At 48.2% G+C, this 16,971-nt stretch overlaps 1 pseudogene; it reads left to right on the top strand.

The window, feature by feature from the left end:
• LOC142906897 (uncharacterized) overlaps window positions 1-13,159 on the top strand; it is a 28,839-nt pseudogene extending 15,680 nt beyond the window's left edge.
• The last annotated feature ends 3,812 nt before the right edge of the window (window positions 13,160-16,971 follow it).

Below are 16,971 nucleotides of genomic sequence, written 5' to 3'. Positions count from 1 at the left end.
GCTGGCTGCATGAGTTACTCCACATAAACAGAAGCATCAGTCGGAGTATCAAATTTTTCAATACACCTTTAAGATCAGCACGCTAAATCAAAATACAGATAATACTTTGCAGCATCATCTGGAGCAAAACATTTTATTTTACGCCAATGAATAGCAGTGGCAGCTCGGGGTGTACAACTCCTCTAGAGCAGTTTTGAGAGAAGATCTCATTGGTAGCGATTCAAGTTGCAGTGTATTGGCAATAGCATTCCAGACCCTGGGGGCATCAATAGCAAAGGCCCTTCCTCCAGTTTTTGTACGGCAATAGGGAATGTGAAGCTGGTAAATGAGCGAAGACCTGAGGTCAAATTTGTTCTTTGAAACAGAGAGGAGATCCAGCAGAGCGCTTAACTCAGGCATTGCAGAGCGCTTAACTCAGGTGTGTTGTGGGTTGACGTCACACACTCCACGGTCATTTCCCCCCCCCAAAAAAAATATACAAAAGTCTATTTTTATACTTTCTACATTGTGTACAGTATGGAACCTACCCACATGCCAAATTTCAATGGTGTTGCATGTTGGGAAGTATGCTAAACATTTCGAACAGACACACATATGCACACATTTCCCTTTTATAAATATAGATAAATCAGCATTTTGCGACCCCCACTGCCACCATGTGGCATATTATTACGTGCCAGGGACTCTATAAGAGGACAACAGTCCAAGTCCATAATTGGCAATAATTAACGGCAAAGCAGTTACAAGCGACTCACAGAATTGTGCGCAGTTGCGTATACAGTACACGACTTGCCTGATTTAAAGCTTTCGTGACTGCAAGGATTCATATTATTGCTTCTTTCGGTAAAGTCACGTAGAAGGGAAACAATAAAATAATACCGAAAGAACCAAGAATATGACTTCCCTGATGGCAAACACCTTCAGGGAGCGGTGATGCCTATCACACGCGTTGAATAAAAAGCGTAGGACAGGTCCTTACTTAGTAACAACTCCTTACTAACAACTCCTTACTTACTAACAACTCCTATCATTTTTGATTGCTGAAGGGGTTGCCCCTCCTACCTGAAAATCCTGGCTCCACCTCTGAGTGTGTGACAGGGTCAAGTTTTTATTTGCAGTAGAGTCTATTAACTCTATTGAGCATGGAGGTTATATCAAAACAGTTTATTTTTGTTTTCCTCTGGAACTTTTTGTAAGAATGGAGTCAGGAAGTTATCACCGCACACGTGCAGCTGAAGTTGGAACTGTTCATAACAGCATTCAAGGACATCTGTGCCTGGCTTCACACCTCAAAGTTGCGATTGAACGTTAATTTATGCATTTCTGCATAACACAAACAGTATTATTTTCAACACCCTTTGCTATGTCAGCTGAATTTAGCTTTCATAAATATTCCTTTTGAAGCCACACAGCCGAAATTGTGTGCTCTGAGTTTTGGGTTAACATTCATTTTGAAGATACTAGGGCTTCCAGGCATGTTTATGAACATTTGCCCTCTAATTGTGTGCCATAACAGCCCATGTGATGAATTTGGGACACTTTTTCACTATAACATGAATATATGAATAAGTATAGACATGTAAGTCATGTTTGACTGTATATATGCATTCCTCTGTGCCTCGATACTGACGTGTAGATGGTGTGGATATTGTTTTTTCTCTCTGCAGCTGTCGCTTCCTCTGCAGAATTTGTCTGATGGAGCAAAGGCACTCGGTGCAGCTCTGTGCAAAAAGGCATCAATGCGACCGGTGTGCATACAGGACGGATCGTACTGACCATTTGACCTTGCACCAGAGAACTCACACGGGAGAGAAACCCTTCAAGTGCAGTGTGTGCGGGAAGGCATTTTCACAGTCATCTGCTCTTGTAACACACCAGAGAACACACACGGGAGAGAAACCCTTCAAGTGCAGTGTGTGTGGGAAGTCGTTTTCAGATTCATCTACTCTTGTAACACACCAGAGAACACACACGGGAGAGAAACCTTTCAAGTGCAGTGTGTGTGGGAAGGCGTTTGCACAGTCATCAAATCTTCAAAAACACCAGAGAACACACGGGAGAGAAACCCTTCAAGTGCAGTGTGTGTGGGAAGTCGTTTTCAGATTCATCTACTCTTGTAACACACCAGAGAACACACACGGCAGAGAAACCCTTCAAGTGCAGTGTGTGTGGGAAGGCGTTTGCACAGTCATCAAATCTTCAAAAACACCAGAGAACGCACAAGCATCAGAAGATCCACAAGGGATGGAGTCTGAAATCAGCTTGTGAAAGTCAAAGTTCCGCAATGAGTCCATCCCTCATGAAACAACCAGAAGAAAATCCCGGCTTGGACACTTTTAAAGGTATCGAGTTGAAATATGAAGAAGTGATGATGAAGAGCGAAGAAGTGAGGGTAAAATGTGAAGATGAAGTTTCAACTCCAAAATGGGACCTTCACATCGATGGAGGCAACGTGAAGCAGGAGGAGAATTCTGACTGAGGCAGAGCGAGGCAACGCCCAGCAGTTTGTGGAAGTGGAGGTGTGGGTGGACTTCCTCCGAGACAATATTAAGTCAAATGGAGACCCGGTAGATGTGTAAGCTTGAGAAGATGTTGCTCCAATAAATGGACCTTCGTCACAGGCCTTTAATGACAAGAATGTGAAGTTGAACACTCAATTCCTAGGTTCAACCTGCAGGGTAAGAGCGGCCAGTCTTTGTGGACCTGTGGGTTGGGTAGATTTCTAACCAGGAGCGAGAACCAATAAGCTCCCAAGCGTTGAGTATGTTATCATAATTGCATTTAGATGGTGCTTGCTTAATCGCCTCTGGCAATTCGGAGTTTTGTATCATATCTCGTCTCAAACACTGGAAGAGCACCCCCAAGTAGCAGCTGCCCCTGTGTGGCACAAGGTGGTGGCCCTGCACCGGCCTGTATGTGGACAAGAGCCTGTCAGTAGGGGGCGATTATTGACGTGGCATCTTGGTTGTGGAGTTTGTAGGTAATGTTTAGAATTTGATCAATTTTGACCCAGACGCCAGCATGCAATGGCCTACTCGTTTTTAATGACACAATAGTATGTTGTACATACACTGTTAAGCAGATGGTGCGTATGTTGTACATACACTGTTAAGCAGATGGTGCGTATTTTTTTTAAATATCTTCTTGTTAATACGATGTAACCTGATACAGTATATTTCAGTGAAGTAATAAAATTTTGTTAAAATTACACAATAATTTAGAATTAATACTTGTCTGATTGTGTGCGTACATGTAACATTTTGTCTAAGGGTCAAACATTGATTAACTGATGTTAGGACAAAGTGTGTGTTTTGGAAGTAACCTGTACAGATAACTCAGGTGAGGCTCATTGTTCTTGTGATACAGGTCAAAGGGTATTTTTGTGTTTTCAGGAAGCATCTTCCTCTGGAGCAACTCATTGTCTTTGAAATAGGGAGCACACTCGGATCATTAATCAGTTACACGTAGAGGAGATACATTCTCTTCAACACGAATTATAATTTTGTATTACGTGTTGACGTAGATTTTGTCTAACTAGGTCTAGAAATGCTCCTTGCTGATTAACGTCTGGATGTTCGAAACTATCGGTTGAAGCAGCCCGGCTGCTTTTGAGATGTTGTGCACCAATAAGAGTCCACAGGTGGCTTGCACTGAATCAATGATGCACTCCCAGAAGGCTATGCTAGTTTTAGTTTGTGTAAAACATTCCTTTGTTTCATAGAGAGATCGATAAATGAAAGATGTCGTGTCTGCTGATCTGCTTCATAGCAAGGAAGTAATTTTAAGTGCACATTTGAAATTCATTTTTGGTACAGATTTGTATTCGGTTACAAGGCAGAGCACATCTAGTAGATACATTCTCCACAACAACACTCATGAGAATTTTGCATGACGTCTTATATGTTGGTGAACTAGGACAAGAAATGGTCCTTGCTGATTAACGTCTGGATGTTCACAACCAAGGGTTGAAGCAAGCCTGACCGCCTGCGGTGCCCCTCAACCATTTACAGCCTGGGGCCAGGAAAGTCACGAAAAAAATTGCACACGAATGAGGCCTCCACGCAAGCTCCCAATGCTAGATTGAACGCTTTCGTGACTGCAAGGATCCATATTCTTTGGTTCTATTGGGTAAAGTCACATAGGTAAAAAATAAAATAACAAAAATCACGACGTTTCGGCCACAACACAAGCGGCCTTCATCAGGCGAAGGGACCAGGCTGTCTCGAGGACAGCGCTGGAGCGAAACACAACCACTCTCAGACCGCGGACCTTTAAGCTGTGTGCGAGCAAACAAGGTGTCCTGACAAATAAATTAGGATAAAAATTAGCATTTGATTGGCCGATTTTAGAAAAGACGTGGTGTACGTGCCGGTGGACTTGCCGTTTGGCGCGGGGGTGGGGGGGGGGGAGTTTACCTATTGATGGGGTGAAAAGGGAATTTATAAAAGCTGCGAAAGTTTGGGGTACCACTACTTGAAAAATATACTGTACCATTAAAATTAGTTTAATGTTTAGTTCGATTTAGAACATCTTTCCAATGGTTGCTTAATTTGAAACCATCTTCTCGGTTGAAATTGTGTCCGTTTGTAGATATGAATTGCCTCGTGAACAAATCTCTGATAAAAACCCGTGGGTTTGCAAAGAACCTTGGTATTGGAGAAAATTATATCGTGATCACCCACAGCGTTGTAACAGTGATCAGCCACGGCAGAAGAATTCGTTTTGCCGTGTTTCAAATCTGATTTGTGCTCGCGAATTCGGTCAGAGACATGTCGCTTTGTCTCCCCAATATAGCAATCACCGCAGGTACAACTCAATTTATAAACCCCGGGGTACTGTAAGTCAGGAATGACATCCTTCACGGATGGGATCAGATCACGAATTTTGTGTACTGTATTGAACCGGACCTGGATCTTGTGTTTGTTTAGAATTTTGGAAATCTTTTTAGTAATGCCTGCTATATATGGTAGTGTGATGGTTTTGACCGGAGTATCAAGTGGTTGTTTCTGTATGGAGGGAGAAACAGCTTGGCGGATGGTACGGTCAGAGTAACCATTCCTTTTGAGGGCCAGGTGTACATGTTTTAATTCACTGGTCAGGTGGTGTTGGTCCGAAATGAAATGAGCCCTATGGTATAAAGTTTTGAAGAGAATTATTTTGGGCTGGGTGGTGGTGGGAATCAGGTTTCAAGTAGGAATCTGTGTGGGTGGGTTTCCTGTAGACAGAATGCCCCAATGAGCTATCAGGTCTCCTCTCAAATAGAACATCTAAGAATGGTAGCTTGCCATCTTTCTCCACTTCCATGATGAATTTGATGGCGGGATGTCTGGAATTGATGTGGTGTAGGAAAAGGTTCAGAGCTGGGAGGCCATGTGGCCAAATGACGAAAGTGTCATCCACAGATCTCTTCCACAAGGAAGGTCTGAGGGTGGAAGTCTAGATGGCGTCTGATTCAAATTTCTCCATGAAAATATTGGCTATCACTGGTGACAAGGGGGATCCGATGGGGGTACCCTCATTTTGTTTGTAGAAGGAGCCATTCCAAGTAAAGTAGGTATTGTTGAGGCAGTGCCTAACCAGTGCAGGTGTGTCGGGATCTAGTCCATGTTGGACCAAATTTTCAATTATTTCAATGGTATCAGGTACTGGGACCTTGGTGAACAAAGAGACCACATCGAAGCTGACAAGGATATCGTCAGGGGACAGTACAACGTATTTGACCATAGAGACCAATTGGGCTGAGTTAAGTACTGCTGAGGCGGTCTTGCCAGTGAAGGCAGCAAGGTATCTGACAGAAAACGGGCTAGTCTATAGGTAGAGGAGTTGATCGTGGATACGATGGGTCGTAGTGGGGTGCCTTTTTTACGAATCTTGGGAAGACCATAGAATCTAGGGGGTCTTGCAGCAGAAGGTTTTAGGGAGGGACGTTTGGGTCGATTAGGGAGGTCGAACTTGTGATGATCTTGTTGGTTTTTATCGCTAGGCTATTGGTAGGGTCATTTTTTTTTTAGTAACTTCCTTAGTTGAGCAGATTCTGGATTTTGTTGTTGTATGAATCTTTATCCATAATAACAGTAGCATTGCCTTTATCGGCTGAGAGGATGACTATATCACTTCTGTTTTTTAAATTCACGAGTTCAGAGCGTTCATTTTAGCTGATGTTACTAATAGGTTTCTTAACATTCTTAAGAATAGTGGCTATTTCAGCTCTCGCAACGTCTGCTTGGATGTGTCCTACGCCTTTGAGGGCTACATCGACCTGAGAGATGATATCATCTACTGGTATGTGTTTTGGGGTGACAGCAAAATTTAGTCCCCTAGCCAGTACTGTTTTCAGATTGTCTGAAATCGGGGTGCTACTCTGATTAATGACGAATGGGTTCTTCTTTGATAGGTGGTTGAATTTATAAATCAGGTTAGCTTTACATTTGACTGACAGTGACTCCGCAGAAGAAGCAGTCATGTTGTCTACGTGATTCCAATCAGACGGTGACATTTTTTTGTGTTAACATTAAATGAGCTTGTAGGAGAGTCCTGTCTAAAGTATCGAGTTCAAATCGGAGTAGCCTTATCCTCTCTGAGATTAAAGATAGGCTGGCCTTAAGCAGAATCTGTTTAGAATTCGGAGAAGATACAGCAGCAGAAGTGAGTGTGAAAGCGGGTAAAGTCACGTAGGTAAAAAGCTCCCGATGCTCCGTTTTGAAGTTTTAAAATGAAACAGTTTTAATTTGATTATGTTTTGAATTCGATAATTGTATTTATTCATTAAAAGCTTATCTCATCTTACATCTGGAAGACTTATTTGAAAACGACATTTGGTATGAATTTTCTCTCGTCGTTAAGTAGATGGCCTTGCCGGGGGTTCGGTTCGATGCGGACTTTCACCTGGTTGGGATCGCGGGATCCAGATGAGGCGACACAGAGCTGGCCGTGCGAGAAGACCGCCGTCCACAGATTCCAATGCGATCGAACGTCTGTCCCTGCGCCTCCATCGTTCATGCAGGGGGCGCGTAGGTTTGCAGTGCCCCCTGCATGAAAACGACGGAACGTGCAGCGTTAGTCACGAAGTTGTGCGTAAGCGCCACAACAAGGCGCTGTAAGCTGACCTGCCACCACGTTCACGGGTCAACAGGGGGCAGCCGAGAGAGAGAGTGAGGTGTGTACGGGTCGACCAAAGTAAACCCCCCCCCCCCCGCCCGTGACCGGAGACTAACACCCCTGACCCTCCACCCGTCCCTAAGGCCCATTAAGATAAGAACTTCCAGAAGATTTTGGGAGGGGGGGGGGGTCAAGAGGGGAGTGGAGACCCCGACCTGGGGTTAAAAGCCCGGCCCTCTGGACGGGCCGGGCAGTGTTCACCAACTCAAGCCTGAAGACATCCGAAGACCTGAAGACTGGACCAGCACCTGGGGACCCTCAACCGAGGCTCTTGTTAGAGCCGGGTTGTAGCGGACCGCGGTGGCTCGGACACCCTGAGACCCTCCCCGAGCTCTAGCCAGAGCCGGGTTGTAGCGGACCAGAGGTGATCTCCCGTACCCTGGCTGGGACGGGTCGTCCAGTCTTTCCTTAACGCCGGGCTAAGGGACCCGTGGGTAGCAGAGCCCGGAGTGTGCAGGCTGCGATAGAAGGGAGGCTGTCACTCGCGTAGGCTATCAAGTGGAAGGGGCCGTACACCTTCGTGGTACAGTAGTGTGTAGAGCCGAGTTCAAAAGAGTTATAATAAACGTGTTGCCTCAACCAGACGTCTACGTGTGGTTAGTTAAGGACACAACACTTATATAAAAGAGTTTAGCCAGTGGGTTTTGAAAGTACCTTCGTCTTCCAGAAATCTATTTCGCGTGAGCCCACCGCATTAAAACAATGCTCAGCTGAGCAGGGCGAGCCACGGGTGTGGGGGGGGGTCACCTTATCTTTGCCACGTGCCGTAGCTCACGTGACTTCTGCCGCGACAATGTCTGGGTGTTTTCGCCTGAGGACGACCGCTCGTGTTGCGATACAAACGTCGTGATTTATTGTATTTTTTCTACCTGCGTGACTTCACTCAAAGAACCAAAGAGTATGAAAGACGTCTTGTCTGCTGATCTTGTTCATATCTGTCTACATCGATATCCCACATTGCTTACACGTACACACCACACACAATGAAATAAATAGAAACTAGAACGACCTCCGGGGATGGGCAAAGATTGAGGAATCTCTTTCAATGGAGCGAGTTAAGTTTGTTCGATTCAACATCTCTCTGTCCATCTGTGTCTCTGTTCCCCTCTGTGTCTCTCTCTCGCTGACTGTGTCTCTGTCATCTCTGTATCTTTCTTTCTGTCTTCCTCTTGGCTGTGTCTGTCCACCTTTCTCTTGTCAGTCTCTGTGTGTGTCTCTATCAGCATCTTTCCAACCGTATTCAACTACTGTCAGTAGCAACATGCGCCAATTCAACTTTCATGGCCCACGACTGCACGCGACTCAAACTTGCTCCGAGTCTGTGTGTACGTTGAACTTATTTCGCACCATACGTAGCCAACCATGCTATCTGTGGGTTTCAGTGTGAGTCTCTGTGTGTATCTGGAACTTCTTTTGCACTGTACGTAGCTGAACCTGCACAGGAGGAGCGGCTGGTATCTGTGGAGCTGTGGGCTGGGTACATCTGTCAGCAGGAGCGAGAGACAATGAAGCTCCCAAGCATTCACTACGTTACCAACATCATATTTGCACTCATAAGTCGCTTGTCTAATTGCCTCAGCAACTCAGTGTTTCGTATCGAATCTCATCTCAAACAAGCGAAGGACCCCCCCCCGCACCCCCAAGTGGCAGCTGCCCCTGTGTGGTACAAGGTGGCCCTGCACCGGCCTGCACGTGGACATGAGTCTGTCGGTAGGGGGCGATCATTGAAGCGCCATCTCCGTTGTGTAGTTTCTGGATAATGTTTGGAATTACCCCAATTTTGACCCTGACACAAATATGCAATGACCTGCGCGTTGTGAATGACACAACGCTATGTTTTATAGCTGCCGTTAAGCAGACTGTGCATATTTTGGTGAATGTTACTGGGGTAGCCAGGTCTGTCTGTCGGTGTTGAACCTTGAATCTCTGCAATAAATAGAGAATGTGCTACCGTATTCTTGGTTCTTTCGGTAAAGTTACGTAAATTGAAAACAATTTTTTTTGGAAAATAATAAATTGATGAATAAATGCCATTGGTCGACTGACTTAGATGACTGGGCCCCCCACAGTGTGTGTACACACACACTGTGTGTGTACACACACAGTGTGTGTGTACACGTACACACTGTGTGTGTACACTGTGTGTGTTTGCACTGTGTGTGTACAAAGTGTGTGTGTACACTCTGTGTGCAAACACTGCAAACACTGTGTGTGTGTACGTACACACACACAGTGGCGAACCGTGTGAAGTTTAATTTGTCTTCACACGGTTCGCCACTTTGTCACTTTGTTTTACTTTTAAATATTTACGCAGTTTTTATTTCGTTCTTTTTTACCAGGCCAAGCCCGCTTGAGCTGCTGTACCCCTTTTGTTTTCGGAAGCGACCTGCCCACAACACAAGGTGAGGCTCGTCAACAGCGTGGCGGTGTTCACTCTGTACGCGTGGCGGTGTTCACTCTGGACGCGTGGCGGTGTTCACTCTGGGCGCGTGGCGGTGTTCACTCTGGGCGCGTGGCGGTGTTCACTCTGGGCGCGTGGCGGTGTTCACTCTAGACGCTTGGCGCTGTTCACTCTAGACGCGTGGCGGTGTTCACTCTAGACGCGTGGCGGTGTTCACTCTGGGCGCGTGGCGGTGTTCACTCTGGGCGCGTGGCGGTGTTCACTCTAGACGCTTGGCGCTGTTCACTCTAGACGTGTGGCGGTGTTCACTCTAGATGCATGGCGGTGTTCACTCTAGACGCATGGCGGTGTTCACTCTAGACGTGTGGCGGTGTTCACTCTCTGCATGTGGAGTGGGGACAACCGGGGGATCTGGAGGGAAATCCACGCGGCCACAGGGAGAGAGAGACACGTAAACTCCAAATATACAGCAGGCGCCAGGGTCGGGATCCAACCCACGACTTCCTGTATGCCAGGAGAGGTAGTTAACATCTCACCACATGTAGAGAGAGACATGCAGCCTCGGCAATGTTGATTGATCTTCAATTAATTACTTGGTGGAGTAAGGAAGCATTAATACTGAGAGGATGAAGGTGGCCAGGCATGCGTCTGGACACACCACCAACTGTTTACCATGCCAGTGTGTGACAGGGTCAAGTTTGTATTTGCAGTAAAGTCTATTAACTCTATTTAGCATGGAGGTTATATCAAAACAATAGTTTATTTTTGTTTTCCTCTGGGACTGTTTGTAAGAATGGAGTCGGGAAGTTATCACAGCACACGTGCAGCTGAAGTCAGAACTGCTCATCCCAGCATTCAAGGACATCTGTGCCTGGCTTTACACCTCTAAGTTGCGATTTAACATTAATTTATGCATTTATGCATAACACAAATAGTATTATTTTCCACACCCTTTGCTATGTCAGCTGAATTTAGCTTTCATAAATGTTCCTTTTGAAGCCAGACATCCGAAATTGTGTGCTCGGAGTTTTGGGTTAACATTCATTTTGAAGATACGAGGGCTTCCAGGCACGTTTATGACCATTTGCCCTCTCATTGTGTGCCATAACAGCCCGTTTGATGAATTTGGGACACTTTTTCACTATATCATGAATATATGAATAAGTATAGACATGTAAGTCACGTGTGACTGTGTGTATGCATTCCTCTGTACATCGATACTGACGTGTAGATGGTGTGGATATAATTTTTTTCTGTCTGCAGCTGACGCTTCCTCTGTCGCTTCCTCTACAGAATTTGTCTGATGGAGAAAAGGCACTGGGCGCAGCTCGGTGCAACAAGGCGACAATGCGACCGGTGTGCATTCAGCACGGATCGTCCTGACCGTTTGAGACGGCACCAGAGAACTCACACAGGAGATAAACCCTTCAAGTGCAGTGTGTGTAAGAAGGCGTTTTCACAGTCACCAAATCTTCATGTACACCAGAGAACACACACGGGATATAAACCCTTCAAGTGCAGTGCGTGTGGGAAGACGTTTACACTTTCAGCAAATCTTCAAAGACACCAGAGAACTCACACAGGAGAGAAACCCTTCAAGTGCAGTGTGTGTGGGAAGACGTTTACACTTTCAGCAAATTTTCAAAGACACCAGAGAACTCACACAGGAGAGAAACCCTTCAAGTGCAGTGTGTGTGGGAAGGCGTTTGCACAGTCATCTGCTCTCGTAACACACCAGAGATCACACACGGGAGATAAACCCTTCAAGTGCAGTGTGTGTGGGAAGGCGTTTGCACGTTCATCACATCGTCATGTACACCAGAGAACACACACAGGAGAGAAACCCTTCAAGTGCAGTGTGTGTGGGAAGGCATTTACACGTTCATCTGTTCTTGTAACACACCAGAGCACTCACACAGGAGAGAAACCCTTCAAGTGCAGTGTGTGTGGGAAGGCGTTTGCATATTCATCTTCGATTGTAAGACACCAGAGAACACACACGGTAGAGAAACCCTTCAGGTGCACTCCGTGCGGGATAGTGTTTGCACTTTCTTCAAATCTTCATGTACACCAGACAACACACAAGCATCAGAAGATCCACAAGGAGTGGAGTCGGAAATCAGCTTGTGAAAGTCAAAGTGCCGCAATGAGCCCATCCCTCATGAAACAAGAACCGGAGGAAAATCCCAGCTTGGACACTTTTAAAGGTATCGAGGTGAAATATGAAGTGGTGAAATGTGAAGAAGTGATGGTGAAGAGCGAAGAAGTGAAGGTAAAATGTGACGATTCAACTCCAAAATCGGACCTTCACATCGATGGAGGCAACGTGAAGCAGGAGGAGAATTCTGACTGTGAGGCAGAGCGAGGCAACTCCCAGCAGTTTGTGGAAGTGGAGGTGTGGGTGGACTTCCTCTGAGACAATACAAAGTCAAATGGAGACCCGGTAAATGTGTAAGCCAGAGACGATGTCGCTCCAATAGATGCACCTTTGTCACAGGCCTTTAATGACAAGAATGTGAAGTTGAACACTAAATTCCTAGGTGCAAATTGCAGGGGAAGAGCGGCCAGTCTTTGTGGATCTGTGGGTTGGGTAGATCTCTAACCAGGAGCGACAGCCAATAAGCTCCCAAGCATTCACAATGTTCTAATAATTGCATTTATATGGTGCTTGCTTAATCGCCTCTGGCAATTCAGAGTTTTGTATTGTATCTCGTCTCAAACACTCGAAGAGCATCCCCAAGTAGCAGCTGCCCCTGTGTGGCACAAGGTGGTGGCCCTGCTCTGGCCTGCATGTGGACAAGAGCCTGTCAGTAAGGGGTGATGGTTGATGTGGCATCTTGGTTGTGTAGTTAGTAGGTAATGTTTAGAATTTGCTCAATTTTGACCCAGACGCCAGCATCCAATGACCTCATTTTAAATGGCGCAATAGTATGATGTACATACACTGTTAAACGTATTTTTTAAAATAGCTTCTTGTTAATGCGATGTGAACCTGATGCAGTATATTTCACTGCAGTAATTCAATTTTGTGAATATTCCTGTCAATAATTTAGAATGAATACTTGTCTTATTGTGTGCGTACATGTAACATTTTGTCTATAAGGGTCAAACATTGAATAAGTGATGTTAGGACAAAGTGTGTTTTGGAAGTAACCTGTACAGATAACTCAGGTGAGACTCATTGTTCTTGTGATACAGGTTAAAGGGTATTTTTGTATTTTCAGGAAGCATCTCCCTCTGGAGCAACTCATTGTCTTTTCAAGTAGGGAGCACACTCGGATCATTCATAAGTTAGAAGGCATACCACACAAAAGTTACATGTAGAGGAGATACATTCTCTACAACACGAATTATAATTTAGTTTTACGTGTTGGCGTAGATTTTGTCGAATTAGGACGAGAAATGGTTCTTGTTGATTAACGTCTGGATGTTCACAACCAAGGGTTGAAGCACGCCTGACTGCCTGCGGCGCCCCTCACAACCATTTACGGCCTTGGGCCAGGTAATTAACGAAAAAAATTGCACACGAACGACGCATTCACGCAAGCACCTGATGCTCCGATTTGAAGTTTGAAAATGAAACAACTTTGAATTGTATTATGTTTTGAATTAGATAATTGTATTTATTCATTAAAAGCTTATTCATTGAAAACGATATTTTGTGTGAATTTTCTCTCGTCTTTAAGTAGATGGCCTTGCCAGAGGTTCAGTTCGATGGGGACTTTCACCTGGTTGGGATCGCGGGATTGAGATGAGGCGACACAGAGCTGGCCGTGCGTGAAGACCGCCGTCCGCAGATCGATTCCAACGCGATCGAACGTCTGTTCCTGCGCCTCCATCGTTCATGCAGGGGGCGCGTAGGTTTGCAGTGCCCCCTGCATGAAAACGACAGAACGTGCAGCGTTAGTCACGAAGTTGTGCGCAAGCGCCACAACAAGGCGGTGTGAGCTGACCTGCCACCACGTTTATGGGTCAACAGGAGGCATCCAAGAGAGAGAGCGAGGTGCGTAGGGGTCGACCAAAGTAAACCCCTGGCCCCTGTTGTATATGTGGGTTATGAAAATTTGAGCTTCCCGGTTAAGGTCTGGTTTGTACGCTCCACCATCCCATTCGCCTGGGGGTGGTATGCCGTAGTTTGGTCCTTCTGGATTCCGAACTCCTGGCACAGCGCCTGATATAGCTCTGCATCGAACTCACTACCCTGGTCAGTAATGACTCGTTCAGGGATCCCATGTTAAAGTACGTATTGTTCCACAAATGCTCTGGTGACCACAAGCGCCGTTTTATCTGGGATGACCACCGCCACTGGGTAGCGCGTGAAATACTCCACCGCCACGAGGATATACCGGTTGCCTCGGTGTAATCGTGGGAATGGCCCCTGTAGGTCGATCCCAACTAGCTGGTTCACCCGTCTGACACGGATCGGACTCAGTGACACCTGATACTGCACCGGTTTGTGCCCACACTGCTGACAAGCGCGGCAGCCCTGTACCCAGGTGGCCACATCTTGTGCCAGTTTGGGCCAGAGATACTGGCGACGCAGGGTCTCCCGAGTGCGCCGTTCCCCATCATGGCCCCCTAGCGGGTGATCATGCACCAACCGTAGCAGCTGGGGCCGCACCTGGGCGGGAACACAGATGCACCCTGGCTGCCCGGCTTCGGTTAGTTCCCGCACCACTCCGTTCTCTACACGCAACCGGGCATACAAACCACTCCAGGGTCCCTGCAGGGCGACCTTTTCCTCCCGCAGGGCCGCCTCCACCGCCGCCAGGTCCGGGTCCCGCCGCTGGGCCTGTCTCAGCTGCTCGTGATCCAGGCCCGGGAACGCACAGCCGACGTCCTCTTGGATCTTACCGGGTGAGGCTGAGCGGCCCGTCGGGCCCCGGGATGTGGGCCCCGTGCCCGCCGGGCGGTCCACTGGGTCCCTGGCTCCTTCTGCAGGGACCTCCGTGGCACACACGGCACTTTCTCTCAACGGAGGGGGGTTAGTCTCAGGGCGCTCCAGGGGGGCCGTTGCCTGTCGGCAGCGTCCCCCCGTGAAGCACGGGCAGGCCTCCTCCGCCCTCGTCTCGGCGCACACCGCGGGTCGCCTTGACAAGGCGTCCGTTTTTGCGTGCGTCCGCCCTGCCCTGTACTCGATCTGCAGGTTATACTCCTGCAGCTGCGTCAGCCACAGGGCCATCTGCCCCCACGGTTCCTTGAACGTTAGGAGAAACTGCAGAGCATAATGGTCAGTTCGCACGCGACATTTCCTGCCGTACAGATACGGCCGGAACTGCTTACACGTGAAAATCACGGCATACAGTTCCTGACGGGTCACGCAATAATTCAGCTCGGCCCCGCTCAGGGTCCGGCTGGCGTATGCGATGACCCACTCCGTCCCACCCTGCACCTGTGACAACACCGCGCCCAGCCCACTGCTGCAGGCGTCGGTGTCCAAAATAAAATCGGTGGAAAAGTCAGGGAAAGCCAGGGTGGGGGTATGGGCGAGGTGGTCCTCCGTCCACTGATAGGGGTTCTTAGGGGAACTGAGTTTGGTGAGGGGGCGTGCAATCTCGCCGAATCCCTTCACAAATCGACGACAATAAGTGGCTAGCCCCAAAAACGACCTGATCTCCGTCAGGTTCCTCAGTCTTGGCCATTCCACTACGGCGCGTACCTTCTCCTGGTCGGTGCGCACCCCTGCCTCGCTGACGCGGTGTCCGAGGTACCCAACCTCGCACTGCGCAATATGACACTTACACGGCTTGAGCTTGAGATGGGCTTTTCGCAGTCGTTGGAACTGTGGTGCCACGACAGCGAAGCCGCTCCGTGGGAGCCGTGCCTGCAACGGGGGTGCTGCAGCAGAGAAGCCACCAGGCTGCCGTCGCAGGGCTTCCCCCACCACCCTCCACGTGAACGCACACACGCACTCACGTAGGGTCTCGTGGGAGGGTCACCTGCCCCTGAGTTTTCACCCGCAGCTCGTGGTTAGCGTGGACGAGAGGGGCACCGCGGCGTATTCGCAAGGTGGTTAGTACAGCCATTTAAATCATGCCACGAGGGGCAGCAGCGAGTAGGGGAGAAGAGACGAGTGGGGGGTCACGGGAGAATGGGGAGACGGGGGGCAGCCACCCCAACAATTCATATTCTTGGTTCTTTCGGTAAAGTCACCACGTAGAAGGGAAACAAAATGAAAACCGCGACTTTTTTCAAATTTTCTTGCTGTGGTTTTCACACCTGATGATGATTGCTTGTGTTGCAGTCGAAACGTCGTGACAATTTTATTGTTTTATATTTTTATTATTTTCTTTTTTCCCTATCTTCGTGGTAACTTTACCGAAAGAACCAAAAATACAGTTGAGATGGTTGTGGACTTCAGGAAGAATACAGCCCCACTCACCCCCATTACCCTGTGCGACTCCCCAGTCAAACCTGTGGAGTCCTTCCGCTTCCTGGGCACTATTCTCTCCCTGGACCTCAAGTGGGAACTGAACATCAGCCCCCTCACCAAGAGAGCTCAACAGAGAATGTACTTCCTACGGCAGCTGAAGAAATTCAACCTGCCTAAGACAATAATGGTGCACTTCTATACAGCGATCATTGAATCCATCCTCACCTCCATAACCGCTGCTGCCACTGCCAAGGACAAGAGCAGACTGCAGCGTATCATCCACACTCCCATCGCTCCAGAAGGACTTTGACCCAATTCTCCCTCCTGCCCCCCTTATGTCCCCAACGCCCGTTAACCCCCAGGTCACATGACGTCATCGTGAGCATCCAATCGAATCCTCTTTCCGGCCGTTTTGAGCGCTCTGGCCGTTGGGGGGGGTGGGTCGCGTCATCCCCCCCCCCTTCCCATTGTGCCTGCGTTCCTCGCCGGTGACTCATCGATAATCCCCTCGCTCCCTCCCACTTAAGTCAACTCTTTTCGGCCTAGGGGCTTTACCCTCACACCCCACTGGTTACCCTGCTGCTGGGTGCTGGCTGAAGTTTCCATCCCCCCGTGTTGTGAATGCTTCATCGCGGCCGGCCTGTAAAGCTCTACGCCCCCCTTTTTGGGGGGGGGTCATCAGGCAATCCGGTCTGGGGGCTCAGCCAATGTCCTGGTCCGGGGAGACCGTGGAACGTCCCTGCTAGTGGAGTTCTCGGGTGAAAACCCATCATACCAGGTGGTCCCTCCTCGAGACCCTACGGGGGTGCATGCGAGTGTTTAGTGGGGCATGCGTTCGTGGGGGGGGGGGCACATGGAGGGGGTAACGGCGACCGAGCTGCTCCGCTGCGGTGGCACCACACAATCTACCAACCCTCGAGGACCTGCCCACCTCGAGGAGCATGAGGCGAGCGAGGAAGATTTGTGGCCGATTCCTCCCACCCTGGACACTTCTCTGTTCCAGCGACTCCCCACCGGCAGAAGGCTGCGGTCCATCGGG

The sequence above is a fragment of the Petromyzon marinus genome, chromosome 71 (assembly GCF_048934315.1).
Source record: "Petromyzon marinus isolate PM22_M1 ecotype Great Lakes invasive population chromosome 71, UKy_Petmar_22M1.pri1.0, whole genome shotgun sequence".
NCBI classification, from domain to species: domain Eukaryota; kingdom Metazoa; phylum Chordata; class Hyperoartia; order Petromyzontiformes; family Petromyzontidae; genus Petromyzon; species Petromyzon marinus.
The sequence above is the reverse complement of the archived record's forward strand: the minus strand, read 5'-3'. Positions and strand labels throughout refer to the sequence as shown.